Here is a 16,725-nt window from a genome sequence, read left to right as displayed (position 1 = left end):
CTAATCGGAAATTCTACGCAGCCATGGTATGGTTGAGGCAGTAGACGTCGCAGTGGTGGTCCTATCCCGAAGGTGACGTAACTGGATGTAGCAATCTTGTGCGGGCGTGGTCACACGAGATCTGCCAAATCGTGGACGGTCACGAGTTGATCCATGTTGTTGGTGACGATTCCATAGCCTTGTGATGGTGCTTGGGTGGACATTCACAGCTCTGGCAACATCTAATCGAGATTCGCATGCTTCCAAGTGACCAATGGCGTTGTTGCGTTGTGCTTCAGTCAGTCTTGGCGTAACTGTATTGCGTGTCGGTGGCTTAACACTGAGCTATGGAAACTGAGAACCCGTCACTTTTATAGGGATTTTGCACATGTTGCACTTTCAGAACATGCAGATCTCTCAAACAAATTTATTGGACACGAATGCGTTATGGCGAAAAATCCGTTGTTTTCCTCCATTTTCAAAATGCCCAACTTTTATTGTCATTTTGGTCTGACAATCAGTGCCTTAACACGTGTAACATCACATACTCTGAGCTTGTAACGTTATTACATATATTTCTCTTTAAAATAACAAAAATATCCCTTTTACGTTTCATTTTTTGAAGAGTATACAAACAAACGTTCTTAATAAACAAAACAAACCTCTAACGACAATTTCTAGGAAGGACTTTATATCAGTTTATGATTTACAGCTGTTATATTAAGGATTTTTACTGAAAAATCCTACAATTAACCCTACTTCCCATGAAAGGTTACATAACCCTTTCACTGCCAACGTGTATCTACTTTTAACCTAGTTTTCCAGTACTAATGTTACATTTTATTATCAAATACTATAACTGGAAAAGTTCAATAGAAAACTGGTACCAATGAAGAGTTAATTATATTTTAGTGCATAAGACAGCCATTCCTGTATAATAACAACTCACTACTAATTACACTTTCTCCAAAAGACGATACTACCACACAAAGCAGCCATTCTGATAAGTTTTATACCAAACATCAAAATATATAATGTTAACCCTAGTTCCAACGAAATACTTTATTAGTGCATATATATTACTGCAAATATCAACAGTTCTGAAACAGATTTACATCAAATACTATTATCTAAGCAACAAACACTAGCTCTAAAGAACATAATTTTAGTGCCACTGGTGATTAAACCATATCAAATTGTGACGTACAACTACTTTGACTAAAAGTAGTTTTAAAATGATGTCACAAGAAAGTACGACAAAGATTTGTAATATTTATATAAAGTTCAACAAAACTAAAATAAGAACAAAAAACACAGAGACCTAGTATAGACTTAATTATTCAATAAATTATAAAGTAGGTTCTCTATAAAGTTCTAGAACATTAAAAATGATTGGATGCAAAACTCGTCAACTATCGATATGTAATGAAATGTTCACACAAGACATCTTGGTAAGTTTCAACACGAACTGAAATGTTAACAACACATATCTTGATTGGTGTAAAATCATGAAATGAAATGTTAACACATATCTTGGTTAGTATACCATCATCAAATGAAATGTTAACACATATCTTGGTTAGTAGAGCATCATGAAATCTTAACAACACATACCTTGGTCAGTATAGAATCATGAAATGAAATGTTAACACATATCTTGGTTAGTATAGCACCATGAAATCTTAACAACACATACCTTGGTCAGTATAGGATCATGAAATGAAATGTTAACACATATCTTGGTTAATATAAGATAATGAAATGTTAACAACAGACATCTTGGTTAGTATAGCATCACGAAATGTTAACAACACATATCTTGGTCAGTATAGCATCATGAAATGTTAACAACACACATCTTTGTTAGCATAGCATCATGAAATGTTAACAACACATATATTAGTCAGTATAGCATCATGAAATGAAATGTTAACAACACATATCTTGGTCAGTATAGCATCATGAAATGTTAACACATATCTTGGTTAGTATAGCATCATGAAATGAAATGTTAACAACAGATATCTTGGTTAGTATTGCACCATGAAATGAAATGTTAACAACACATATCTTGGTTAGTATACCATCATGAATTGTTAACAACACATATCTTGGTCAGTATAGCATCATGAATTGTTAACAACACATATCTTTGTTAGCATAGCATGATGAAATGAAATGTTAACACACATATCCTGGTTACTATAGCATCATAGTGTGTTATCAACACATATCTTAGTCAGTATAGCATCATGAAATGAAATGTTAACAACACATATCTTGGTTAGTATGGCATCATGAAATGAAATGTAAACAACACATATCTTGGTTAGTATGGCATCATGAAATGAAATGTAAACAACACATATCTTGGTCAGTATAGCATCATGAAATGAAATGTTAAGAACACATATCTTGGTTAGTATAGCATCATGAAATGAAATGTAAACAACACATATCTTGGTTAGTATGGCATCATGAAATGAAATGTAAACAACACATATCTTGGTTAGTATAGCATCATGAAATGAAATGTTAAGAACACATATCTTGGTTAGTATAGAATCATGAAATGAAATGTAAACAACACATATCTTGGTTAGTATAGCATCATGAAATGAAATGTTAATAACAGATATCTTGGTCAGTATAGCATCATGAAATGTTTACAACAGATATCTTGGTCAGTGTAGCATCATGAAATGTTAACAACAGATATTTTGGTCAGTATAGCATCATGAAATGTTAACAACAGATATCTTGGTCAGTATAGCATCATGAAATGTTAACAACAGATATCTTGGTCAGTATAGCATCATGAAATGAAATTTTAACAGATATCGTAGTGAGAATTATCATAAACAAAACTCCTCAAACATTGAGAGTTTAACTTACATGCAGAACATATGCAGTGAGAAGTTAACGTGCATATGGAACACGTCTCTGTGATGACAGGTTGGTATACATATATAATAGAGAACAACTACAGTGACAAGGAGATTTTATACTTTTCACTAAATATACTACATTTATAAATACACCACGTTTGGGTAAAAACCCACTGAAACAAACACTTATTGATAAAATAATGGTGTGGTCTATTATTTACGGCTAAACGTTACGTCGAATCAAACTTTAAAAGTACACACGCATCTGTACAGCTTTAGCCTATTTGGTATATTCTGAGTTACAGACTAGACTGTTTACACACGATGCTTGTTGGCCGAACGATATTACTTCGAACGCCGTAGACGCTCGCACCTTTACCTCCTTTGAAAAACCTTCACGTACGTGTAGACGTGGCCACTCGATCCCTATAGCAAGTGATGTGACATTAGAGGCTCCATGATCGTCACAGAAGCTCGTCTCTCTCCAACAATCACACACACACACAGATTCACACTTACCGTTCGTTTTACAGTCACATCCAGCGAGGTTTTCTCTATAACTTATTTTCCACCCTTCAAGGGAATGCGATGAACTAACACAGACACACACAACAGAAATCGTGAATAAAAACAACTGTTATTTTTCCAGTACTGAGATCACTATTTTGACTAAGCCTCGTGACCGTTCCTACCCGACTACTTCCGCCACCTTCTTCGAAGAACTGCACTCGAGAGCTGGCAAGTTATGCTACATACTACCTGCAGAGGGCGCTATGTTATTCCTAGAATATGGACTTTGTACCAACACAGGCCTCCTCATAAAGATAGAAAAAAAAAATTAACGAAAGTTCACAAAAATGTATACGCTCAGTCGCACATGCATGTCAAAGTACATGTGCGTGGAATTAACACAAAAAATATGAAGAAAAAAAACCTACTTTTAAAGCTAACATTCAGTACTGACTAACATTTCTGGTTTTTATTTTCGACTTGCTCACTTGCTATATCGACAATTGAAAAGTGTTGGTTTTGTCGAACCTATTTATTTATTTCTTTTTCTGACGAGAAGATTTCACAAATAGCAAAAGATGATCGATTCTCTTCCACGATTACTGTTTCCATGCAAATTTGAACATTAGCAGAACTCAGCGAAACAAAAAAAAAAAACAAAAAACATTTTTTAACAGTAAATTCGAAGTGTTATAACCAAATAAATAAACGTACACAGAAAAAAAAATTGGCGCTGCAATCCATGTATAACAAAGCGAATAAACAACAGTTATTCAAACTATCCTTTCAAATTTCAACAATTTAATACGATACAAAAACAGTATTGTTTCTTAACTTATGCTATTATATTTCACAAGTTTAAAACGATAAAAAAATAGTTACTTGCGTAGAAAAGCACATAATTTTGTGAGATAAAAGCAAATAAAAGCCAGGTCAAGTTTCTATCAAATTCAATTTTCATTATGCAATTTTAAACCAATTAATTTGCGCTATCACAATATGGAACTACTTCTAATGGTGCGTTTACTGTTTTGTTTACGATTTCTGGCACGCCCAAGATAAATCGTGTCAAACAAGGTAGTTTTGAGACAATAATTTTACACGGATGATAAAAACTACTCGAAAAACCTATGGAAGAGATATTTTATGAACAATTCTTGGGTATTTAGTTCAAAAGAGAAGCGAGAGATAAGATAACATTGTTAAATAATATTTCTAAATCAATAAAACTGCTAGTAGAAACCTACGGACATTACAGATCTAGAAACGTCACGCTAAATGCAAGTTTGTATTTTTTACGTTCCTCTGAATTTGCCCATTAAGAAATGAAAATGTTGTTAGATATAGGTATAACAAGCAATACTACCAGAAGCTCTTGTTAAAATAACAAGATATAATTGTCAAATGAAGGTGTTATAATCAACATATCTTTAAACTACTGACCACATGAAAGGCACACTGCCAGAAGCACTTGCCCAGCTCTTTGAACAAAAAAATGGGGTTGTCACTTTTATAACGCGCTCACGATTGAAATTGACACCACTTATTGAACCATAAGCTACCCTTCGATCTGCTTTTTTTTTTTTTGGGGTAATACGTCGCGGACCATCACCAGGTAGGAGAACCAGTTGATTGACATATATGAAAGACAACTGGAGCGTATGAGAATCGAGTTATGTGTGGAGCTAAGTCTTTCAAAGTCCATTTTTCTAATGCCTAGAACTATACTTTTCGAAACGCACGAGGTCGCACACGCGTCATGTGTTAATCCTCTCGTATAATTGCGGAAATATAATAACGACCCGCTACAAAGTAATTACGGCTATTGAAAAACGCATGCTCTAGTTTCTATCCATAATAATACTTGTTATTATTATTTTCTTGTTTACGACTATCGTCACGAGATCAGGATCCCAACCACGTATTCTGTGAATATTACAAGAGTTACTGAAACGTCGGAGAATTGTTTTCCGAACAATCTTCGATTGCAAATGAAGATGATTTTGAGATAACAACACATTGAAAAATGATGTGCTATGTCTAATTGTTTGTTTTCTCTCGTTAGTTTAGAGCCACACCACACTGGGCTATCTGCTGTGTCCACCGCAAGAAATAGAACCTCGTATTTTAGCTTCCCAAGTTCCTAAACTTACTACCGTCCCACCGACAAAATTCATTGTTTTATGTTTGGTTTGTTTGTTAAGCAGAAACATACGTAGTGTTCTATCTGTGCTATGCTCATAAGAAATATAGGAACCCAGTTTTCAACGTTATAAGCCTTCAGATTGCCGCTGAGCCGCTAATAGGCGTGATATATCGAACCCACGAAGTTAACACAAAATGTTTATTTGTAGTTAAGCACAAAGATACACTGCGCAATCTGTGCTCTGCTCACCACGGGTATCAAAACCCGGTTTCTAGCGTTGTAAGTCTGCAGACGTACCCCTGAGCCACTGGTGGGGCGAACATGAAAAGCTACTTGCCTCTATAATATATTATATCATATCTAAAGCATCACTAATAACTGTGTTAAAGTAAAAACCAACTAGTAGGGTGGCGAACTCTAATACATAAACAAAAAAAAAATAGTTGATTAATATAAGCTGCACACGTTCGTTACATTACGCGTTAATTTGTTTTGTTAAGTCAAATGTTTAAAGTTGTAAAAAAATCTTTAAACGAATATTATAATATTTTTGCATAAAAAACACCTAAGTAGGCTTAATAAATATAACTGTCACTATCACACAAATCATATCAACTGAAGATACTTCATGTATTACCGAATGTGCTTCCAGTTAGATTCCTCGAGTTTCAGAATTTTACATCTTAAACGGAGATTAGCCTATCGTAAAGGACTACAGCCGTTTCAGCACTTCCTTGGTATACTTGTATTCCGGTTAACGTATAAAACGGAGTTCGTCTTTAACAACTATTCTATTGTTTATACAACGTATATACAAACATTATGCTCTAACGGCCTGTCAACTATATAGACTACATTCTTAATGAGCTGGTATATGGAAGTTATATCAAACATTTCCATTTCTATGCATCATGTTCACAGGGTTTAAATTTCGTATATTTTAACAGTTTGATTTGTTTGCACATCATCACATTCTATTATACAAAGAAACATATAAAACATACATAAAGATACTGAAAGATATATATAAAACACACACAGACATACTGACAAAGACATCTGGGAAATACACAGAGATACTGAGAGAAATACACAAAAACATACATACATATATATATATAGGAGACAGAGGGTGAAAATTATCTTACGCTACACATATAACATTATTTACATTTCTCACTATCAACTAGTGTTTAATCAATCAAAATCTGTTGTTTACAACGAATGAGAGACCAGCACTGGTTCGAAACGTTAAAACATAAAAATAGTTTTACGACAAACACACCGTTTTCTTGTTACTCACTCTACGATAATATCATTTTAAAAACTGCTATACCACAAATAGCCAGTCTAATAGAACTGACCTACAACTAAATCTATAATTACCACTTGATCTTGGTTCCAGTTTTTCTCTCTAATACATAACAGTTAATGAGTCGGTCACCTAATATCACACAGACGGTAGTTAAACGTCTTAAGGCTGTTAATGAACGTACACACCAAATCCAACTGTAATAAATGTATTACATACAGCATATTTAATATTATACACGATCAATTTATTTTGAATTTATGCAAAAGTTTCTGAACAAGGCCGCTATTCAGGTTGTGCCTAAAGTAATAAAAACTAAACGTTTATGGACAATGTCATTCATTAGATAGTGTCTAATGTCGTTATAAAACCAGAAGATGTTAATTAGGGTTTTCTGACTGTATTTTGTAAGTAGTGTAACAATACAGGCGTTCTGATTGTGTTCATAACTAGTGTGATACGACAGGTGTTCTGATTGTGTTTCGTAACTAGTGATAATGCAGGTGTTCTGATTGTGTTTCGTAACTAGTGTGATAAACCAGATGTTCTGATTGTGTTTCGTAACTAGTGATAATGCAGGTGTTCTGATTGTGTTTCGTAACTAGTGTGATAAACCAGATGTTCTGATTGTGTTTCGTAACTAGTGTGAAAATGCAGGTGTTCTGATTGTGTTTCGTAACTAGTGTGATAATACAGATGTTCCGATTGTGTTTCGTAACTAGTGTGATAATACAGATGTTCCGATTGTGTTTCGTAACTAGTGTGATAATACAGATGTTCCGATTGTGTTTCGTAACTAGTGTGATAATACAGATGTTCTGATTGTGTTTCGTAACTAGTGAAAATACAGATGTTCCGATTGTGTTTCGTAACTAGTGTCATAATACAGATGTTCCGATTGTGTTTCGTAACTAGTGTCATAATACAGATGTTCCGATTGTGTTTCGTAACTAGTGTCATAATACAGATGTTCCGATTGTGTTTCGTAACTAGTGTCATAATACAGATGTTCCGATTGTGTTTCGTAACTAGTGTGATAATACAGATGTTCCGATTGTGTTTCGTAACTAGTGTGATGATACAGATGTTCCTATTGTTTCGTAACCAGTGTGATAATACAGATGTTCCGATTGTGTTTCGTAACTAGTGTGATAATACAGATGTTCCGATTGTGTTTCGTAACCAGTGTCATAATACATGTGTCTGTGTTTCGTAACCAGTGTGATAATACAGATGTTCCGATTGTGTTTCGTAACCAGTGTGATAATACAGATGTTCCGATTGTGTTTCGTAACCAGTGTCATAATACATGTGTCTGTGTTTCGTAACCAGTGTGATAATACAAGTGTTCTGACTGTGTTTCGTAACTAGTGTGATAATATAGACGTTCAAAGTTTGTGTGTTTCGTAACCAGTGTCATATTACATGTTTTCTGTGTTGTGTATGGTACCACATACTAATACAAGTGTTCTGACTGTGTTTCGTAACTAGTGTGATAATATAGACGTTCAAAGTTTGTGACTGTTTTGTACCAAGTGTTATTTCGATTATTTCAGGTTTTCTGATTGTGTATGGTAGCTACATACTATTTCAGGTTTTGTGATTGTGTATGGTAGCTAGATATTATTTCAGGTTTTCTGATTGTGTATGGTAGCTAGATATTATTTCAGGTTTTGTGATTGTGTATGGTAGCTAGATATTATTTCAGGTTTTCTGATTGTGTATGGTAGCTAGATATTATTTCAGGTTTTGTGATTGTGTATGGTAGCTAGATATTATTTCTGGTTTTTTGATTGTGTATGGTAGCTAGATATTATTTCAGGTTTTCTGATTGTGTATGGTAGCTAGATATTATTTCAGGTTTTCTGATTGTGTATGGTAGCTAGATATTATTTCATGTTTTCTGATTGTGTATGGTATCTAGATATTATTTCAGGTTTTCTGATTGTGTATGGTAGCTAGATATTATTTCAGGTTTTCTGATTGTGTATGGTAGCTAGATATTATTTCAGGTTTTCTGATTTTGTTTTGTGACAATTGTTTCTGTTTCCTTTTTGAAACATTTTAAACATTTCAGAAATGCAGTATTTCCATCATTTAGTTTAAGCAATAAAGATGACAGAGTAATTCAAAAATACGATCAGTTATATAACGTAAAACGTTTCTTTACTGTAAAATTACTCACTTAATTCTAATACCTTACGGTACGGCCTGGCATGGCCAGGTGGTTAAGACACTCGACTCGTAATCTGAGGATCACTGGTTCGAATTCCCGTCACACCAGACATGCTCGTGGAGACGTTATAGTGTGTCAGTCAATCCCACTATTCGTTGGTAAAAGAGTAGCCCAAGAGTGGGCAGTGGGTGATGATGACTAGCTGCCTTCCCTCTAGTATTACACTACTAAATTAGAGACAGCTAGCCCTCGTATAGCTTTGGGCGAAACTCAAAATAAATCAAACAAACCTTTCAGTATCTGTGGGGTTCACACGTAATTACATATTAAGTTATCTTTCTGTGTTAAGCATTCAGCGTAAGAAATATGAGCGAATAATTTAGGGCTGGTATAACCCATTTTTCTGTAGAATATTTAGGGAACCCTACATATATATATTGAATAGTAAATATTGAAATTACCTGTATATGTTAATATACACCACGTGACCAACAAGGTATTTGCTTCTCTTGTAAACTGAGAAGAATTTGTTTGAAAAAAACAGATAGGATTCATCATTCTAGGGAAGACATCCTCACTATTATAGCACATTATCAGTGGACTGCAACAAATTGCCGCGTATTCTGTTACACAAGGAGTGACCCGCAAAACATTTGTGGTGAATTTAGTATATTTAGTGCTAGAGTATTTTTTTTTAAATACAGGATTTCTAGAATACAATAAAACATTTTCTAAGTGCAGTCATCGAAATTTGTATGTTCATTTGTCTTAGGCCTAACATAAGTTAAGCCTATTTGAAACGACCTATATGTTATAAACATATATATATATATATATATATACACTAATACAGTAATTTGTGTAGTTTTTTGCTTTAGTTTAGTTAATGTTAAAATTTCATCTTGCTTCATAATATCAATAAATGAACTTACAATGTTATTCAACGATATTACAGCAGTTTTTAGAAACTTTCGTAAACTTTTACTATTTTGTTGTACAATATGTTTAGTGATGTATATTTACATCCGTGGAAATAAAGCACGAGCGCATTTTCAGAATACACAAAACTATTATTACACTAGATACTCGAATTATATTTGTTAGAGATTTCTACTATGAGCTATATAACAGGTTAGAGATAAAACATTTTATTACAGTTCAAACAATGTGTAAAACATTTTATCATTGTTAAACAAGGGCGGAAAAACATATACGTATTATTATTGTTGTTAACATAGTACGGCAAAACATACCGTCATTGTTAAGAGTCTGATATAAGGTTGACCATTCATGAAAATAAACCTATGATACTTCAGTTTTGTAGTTTCATCAACATGATTTCTGCTTCGTGGATGATGAAGGCTCTGTTTGTTTGGAGGAAGGGGGATAGTAGTTTAACTTATATTTACTTTTCTAGAAACATATGTTAGAAAGTTAACAATACCCTTAACATAACATATCCATATTTCAAGGGAAGCAGGTCAGGGGGTGTAGTGTAATTATTATAAATAAATATTATCAAAATTGTAACTTTGACGAACAACGAGTGATGACCTCTAACTATAATAACTGACCATTAATTACTATCTAACCTCTGAAACCAAAGTAATGGGTGATTCTACATACAGGACAGAACATATGGCCACATCAGAGTAATTTCCACTATTATGTGTCTGAACAGATGTATATTGCATATCTTTCTGTATAGAAATACTACAAGGCGTGGAAAAAATCGTTGAAAGAGACATTGTGAATAAAAGTTCATGTACACGTACATAATCAAAACAATTATTTACGTTTCGGATATATGCCTTTCGTCAAACTCAGCTGTTAAAGTTCCAGAATGTAACACCAGTGTTAAAGCACATAATTCTCCTGCGTTGCAGCCAAGGACTCATTCCAAACCCTATACTGATGTGTTCTCACACCAGTCAACGCACACACTCTCATATGAAGCAGCCATGAACGCACTAAACGAAAACAGTTCGTACTTGTATTCGAGTAGCAATTATGGAAAATACGCATTACGTAAGAAACAGAATAATATAAATGATAAACAGGGCTATAGCAGTTCCAAACACAAAACGACAGAGGTATATTCTTAAAAACAGGTGAGTGAAGTAATAGTTCTCAAAAACAGTTAAGAGTTAACATCCGGTATTATCACGCGAAAAACCAATAGACCTACAAAAATTTCACGAATGACCCAGTAAACACCAACGTCTAGGAACCTAATTTCATTCTCTGTTAGCATGTGGCCATTTTGGGAACTTCATAATTATATAGTTATTATAACACAGATCTTGATCGGGTGGTTAGAGCACTTGATTCACAATCTGAGTTTCGCGTGTTCGAATCCCCGTCCAATCAAAATATGCTCGTCCTTTCAGCCGTAGGGCGTTATATAGTGAAGGTTAATTCCACTATTCATTTTTAAAAGAGTAGCCCAGGTGTTGGAGGTAGGTCGTGATGACTAGAGTTTCTTCTACTCTTTCACTGCTAAATTAGGGACGGCTAACACAGATAGCTCCCGTGTAGCTTTAGATAAAATTCAAAAGCACACTATGTAAAAAAACTCATTGTGAAAATATTAAATAACTGTCCTAGGCTACTTGAAAAATGCAAGCCGGGGATAGTTAAGCCTAGTTCCATAATGCAACTCACAGAGCCAGCAAACATTAGGGCTCGACTATGAGGATCAGCATTTGCCTTATCCCACAGGCTCGAGGTTAACAGATATCGCAGTCTGGCCTGTAGCCATGTAGCACTACAGGCCAAACTGGACCTCTCACTTTTTTTTTCTAAGATGGCTATTAAAATTATTGTATATATAGTTAAGCCTAGTTCCATAATGCAACTCACAGAGCCAGCAAACATTAGGGCTCGACTATGAGGATCAGCATTTGCCTTATCCCACAGGCTCGAGGTTAACAGATATCGCAGTCTGGCCTGTAGCCATGTAGCACTACAGGCCAAACTGGATCTCTCACTTTTTTTTTCTAAGATGGCTATTAAAATTATTGTATATAGTGTGTAGTTTTTCAAACACCTGCCATTTCATTAAGCTGGTAAAATGAGCTATTGTTCTAAGGGGTCAAAGAAAACAAGCATAACAAAAAGCAATAACAACAAATCATTTTTCATTTTTTTAAACTAATTCCGCTAATGATCTGACCAGAACCTTCTCACCTTGCATTCTATTTATCGTCAGAATCTGTTTCTACGTGTGGCTGTGATGCAGTAAGGTTCCTTCCTTCTTGATGGATAACATTTTAAACTTGGGATTTTTTTGTATCCAACCGACATAGATTTGGTGGCGTGTTGTTACATTCACCAAAATAAACGTAACTACAGTCATATACACAATGACCATGATTATTTAGTGCCCTCTAGTGGCAAGTTCAAAATATCACCCAGCTAGCAAAACGTAACATGTCACGAAAACCACGAGTATTTAGTGCCCTATAGCGACAAGTCGAAAATATCATCCAACCAGTAAAAAGTAATTACTATTATGTACACGATAACCTTGAGTATCCAGTTCCCTATCTTATGAGCCTAAACGAAATAAATATTAACTCTAATTACAAATTACTTTCGAATAAAATATATTTCGACCTTGAAGAATAATGCCTTTTAATAAAAAATAATAAAACATTTCCATAAACATTACAATATAATCAACAAATACAATTTCCAAACAGTCAACAAAATTAAATAAGTACAACAAAAATATTATAAATGACTGCATGTTTTAAAGTGAGATTACAACGCTTGTAAACGGACCATACTATTTGTACTACATTCTGTATCCCACGTGACGTTATGTTCCGTTCTTTATATTTTCACAATTGACAGTACACTAGCCTTCTTGTTTCGAGTTTAATGGCAAAAGATTCAAGCATTCTACATTGGAATTCTTCCCAGGAATGGAGGACGACACAGAAGAAACCAGAGGTTTAGTTGCAGGGAAGTACAAAGCTAGAAAATGGGCTACATGTGCTGTGCCCATCACATGTATCGAAACCCAATTCTCACTGTTGTTAAGTCCGCAGACTTAACTAAAGTAAGTGAAATACTTCATTACATATTCTTAGATTAATCACATAACGAAGAATTTCCCCCACTAAATCAGATCACAATCCTCTCTATCTTTTATCTTTTGCAGATCTGAGGGGGTTATTTCTACATGTTAACCTTTGGTATAAAAATCCTTAAACATTGTAACATTGTCGAACCCTTGTTAAGAAGAAGAAGAAAAAAAGACCTATGGAAAGTTACCAGACTCTTTGTAGACATGCCGCATTTTAGCCACTTAGACATATCACGTCACATTGGTTACCATATAAAATCCACCGCTGCCTTCCCGAAAGAAAACCATGTTCAGTTCATTAGTTAATAAAATAACTAAACCGAATAATTGCCAGAGAATTCACATGTTTGTTTAGTTGTAAATTTAAGTTGGAATTAATTTAGTAATATTCTATTTTAGAAAGAATTATGCTGATCGTTTGAGTTCAAAAACGACCCGGAATGTGTAATTAAGGTTACTGGTTTTTCACATAAATTTGGTATGAAACGGCAAAGCATGGCCAGGTGGTTTGGGCGACAACTTGCAATCCGAGGGTCGTGGGTTCGAACCCCATCATACCAAACATATTCGTCCCTTTCAGCCGTGGGGGGGATATAAAATGACGGTCAATCACACTATTCGGTGGTAAAATAATAGCCTAAGAGTTTGCAGTGGGTAGTGATGACTATCTGCCTTCCCTCTAGTCTTACATTGCTAAATTAGTGACGGCTAGCGCAGATAGCCCTCGTGTAGCTTTATGCAAAATTCAAAAACAAACGAATAGAATAATAGAACGCAGTAATGTTGATACCAGTTGGAAAAATACCTTTAAAGTCACGACGTTTCGGGTGAAATGTCCTTCCTTAAGTTCATTTGTTTACCGTGAATTACAAAGCTACACAACAGGCTATCTGTATCGTGCCAATTACGATTATCGAAACCCGGATTTTAGCGGTGCGTCAAACTTATCGCCGAGTCACTAGGCGTGTGTGCAAGTCTCCCTTCTCAGGAACATGAATTCTTTAAGACAATTGTATACGTTTACTAAATAGGAAGCATAACAGAACGCCCTGCCCTCTCTCTTTGCTGAAGTTAATTTTAACGTAAAAACGTAATAAACACGCTGATGCTAAACCCATAAAACTTGTGGGCAGCTCAACTCAACTACAACAGAAAGGTCCCACACTTTCAAAGTTCACTTCTCTGAACAGCTAAAACAATATTTCTCGAACATGTCTGAGTACACTGCTGGCTATATATTCGAAGACAGTGGCAAATGTTATGTTTCGTTTCCAGTATATGGAATTTCCTGTAGCATGGATAAGAGAGGAGGAGAGAACGGGGATAGGGGTTCTATCTAAAAAGTTTGACATTCACTGATCAAGAGCACATGTGCCACGTTTCAATACACTGTATCGTGACTAAATTCACCAAATGATTTCCATAACAGCTGCGTTTCTTACTTCCACCTCGATGTTCTAATTGTAAAAACACTATGGAAACAAAACTCGGCTGTTACGACTCTCGGTCGAAAATATTAGAGAGACTGGACAACCCTTAACTGACGAATTTCATTACTAAGCCAAGTTTCGAGTTTTTATTTCTCTTTCTCGTTGCTTGATAAAATAATGTAACATTAAGTTCGGCTACAATGATGGATAAACATGGCTTATAACTTTTGCCAAACATTTGTGTAATGAAGACGAAACGTTTCGGAATGTTCTCCAAAATACACGCGATCACAAATGTACTTTAAAATAAAACTTTACAGGTAATTTGTCTTCACAACATTCATTTACTGAATCAACATTATTGCATGTGATGAAAAACTTACACTAAATTTGCACACCTGTGTGTGTTGTTAGATTACCATACGACTCCACTGCCTTTCTAATCATTTTAAGAACTCATTTTTCACCAAATTCCTCATGTGTGCATGACTTTCTTGATTACATGGTCCCCAATAATATATAATTGTTTGTTTGTTTTGAATTTCGCGCAAAGTTACTCGAGGCTTATCTGCGCTAGCCGTCCCTAATTTAGCAGTGTAAGACTAGACGGAAGGCAGCTAGTCATCACCACTCACTGCCAACTCTTGGGTTGCTCTTTTACCAACGAATGACAGACACATTATAACGCTCTCACGGTTGAAAGGGCGAGCATGTTTGGTGCGACCGGGGTTCGAACCCGTGACCCTCGTATTACGAGTCGAACGCCCTAACATACTTGGCCATGCCGGGCCAATAATATATGACTGACACATAAAATTAACGACTGCCGAGTTCCTTTTTGTATTTTGCACATGAAGAACATGACTCCATCCAATTTGTTTTTTAGTTCTTTACATTAAGTGTTGTAGCACTGAGATATAACTCAACAGTATTGTAAGCTACGTTTTGAATTTAGTGTTATTTGGTTAGGAAGAGGTTTGGCGTGAAGGGATGAACACGTGGTTTGATGCTTGCAAATTTTTCCCGAAAATTTTACAACTTAAGGTTTAATATACGAGTAAGGCTAGAGCAGGTTATTACTGATTTTGAGGCCCGTCTCTAATTTACATAAAGAAAGAAGTGGTAAATTATTGTTTGATTGAATTTTTAGTCAACTCTTTAAATTCTGAAATAACAAAAGACGCGCCTTATTTAGATACAACGCAAGAAAAAAAGCAAATAAGCGAAATTAAGATATTATCGTCTGTTGTGAACTTAGGCCTATCAGCTAATATTAGTTAAACTAACTTGTGGATCGTGTAGTCGAAGACATAAACAGCTTTGTTATTATTAAATGAACTCGAATTAGCATTATGATTTTTACCGAAAAAGTGGGCCATGCGCAAACTAACTGTTAGCGTGCCAGATCGAATTTATATGGTTCATGTCCCGTTACCGCCAGAGAAAAAAAAAAACCGCATTCTGCACTCTGAGGATGATTATGTCTTGTGACAGTAAAATCCAACTCTTCATTCCAATGGGACTGGTTGTGGCTAAATTAAAAATCAAACGTTTTTTTCAGACGTTATGGTAGATAGAGCAAATATAAGTCCACGTATGAGAAGTCGAACGTGCAATGTGAAGGGTTACTAAAGTCTCTACTGTGGGTTTTGTAGCATCATTATGTCTTATGTGAGAGAGATGTTCACGTGAAAGATACCCTAATCGTATAGCATGTTGCATTTTGTATAACACGCACAGTACATCAGGCTTGTTGAAATGCGAATGAATGACTACTGTAAGTGGGTCCGGTATTGATATTGTGATATAAACATATTAGCAGGTGGCGCACTTTTTCTGTGGCAACATTCTGTAGCCGGGTTCACACTATTGGGGCAGATTTCTGATTGACACTGTGGTCTAAAATGTTTTTATTTTTTTATCGTATCTATAACTGACAAGTTGACTTTAAAATAATTATGGTGTCCTCAGTTAGGATGTTCAAGTTCCGATTGATAATCTGGACAACTTAATGTATTAGAACAGTAAATGAAGGTAAGTGGTATTCGAGAGATTGTAGACTTGGGTTTAGGTGTTAGGGTTATTGTCGGGTTACAGAATGGAGGTTTTGGACGGGTTTTTCTTTCTTTTCTATTAAAGACTTGAGGTAGGAGCGACTAATAAATCTTTCTTATTTTCATATTTCGATTCA

General features: G+C 35.1%; 1 protein-coding gene across 5 annotated transcripts in view; it reads right to left on the bottom strand.

Annotated features, from left to right (window-relative positions):
- Positions 1-16,725, bottom strand: part of LOC143230005 (hypoxia-inducible factor 1-alpha-like) — a 176,416-nt gene that overhangs the window by 123,368 nt on the left and 36,323 nt on the right. Inside the window, exon 2 of one of the 5 annotated variants that reach the window (XM_076462947.1) lies at positions 3,387-3,682. The exons of the other annotated variants lie outside the window; for them this stretch is intronic. The gene's annotated coding sequence lies outside the window, so the exon portion shown is untranslated. The remainder of the gene's footprint in view (positions 1-3,386; positions 3,683-16,725) is intronic. 5 annotated transcript variants of the gene reach the window in all.

Source organism: Tachypleus tridentatus, chromosome 10 (assembly GCF_004210375.1).
Source record: "Tachypleus tridentatus isolate NWPU-2018 chromosome 10, ASM421037v1, whole genome shotgun sequence".
Lineage (NCBI taxonomy): Eukaryota > Metazoa > Arthropoda > Merostomata > Xiphosura > Limulidae > Tachypleus > Tachypleus tridentatus.
This window is presented reverse-complemented; position numbering and strand designations above follow the sequence as displayed.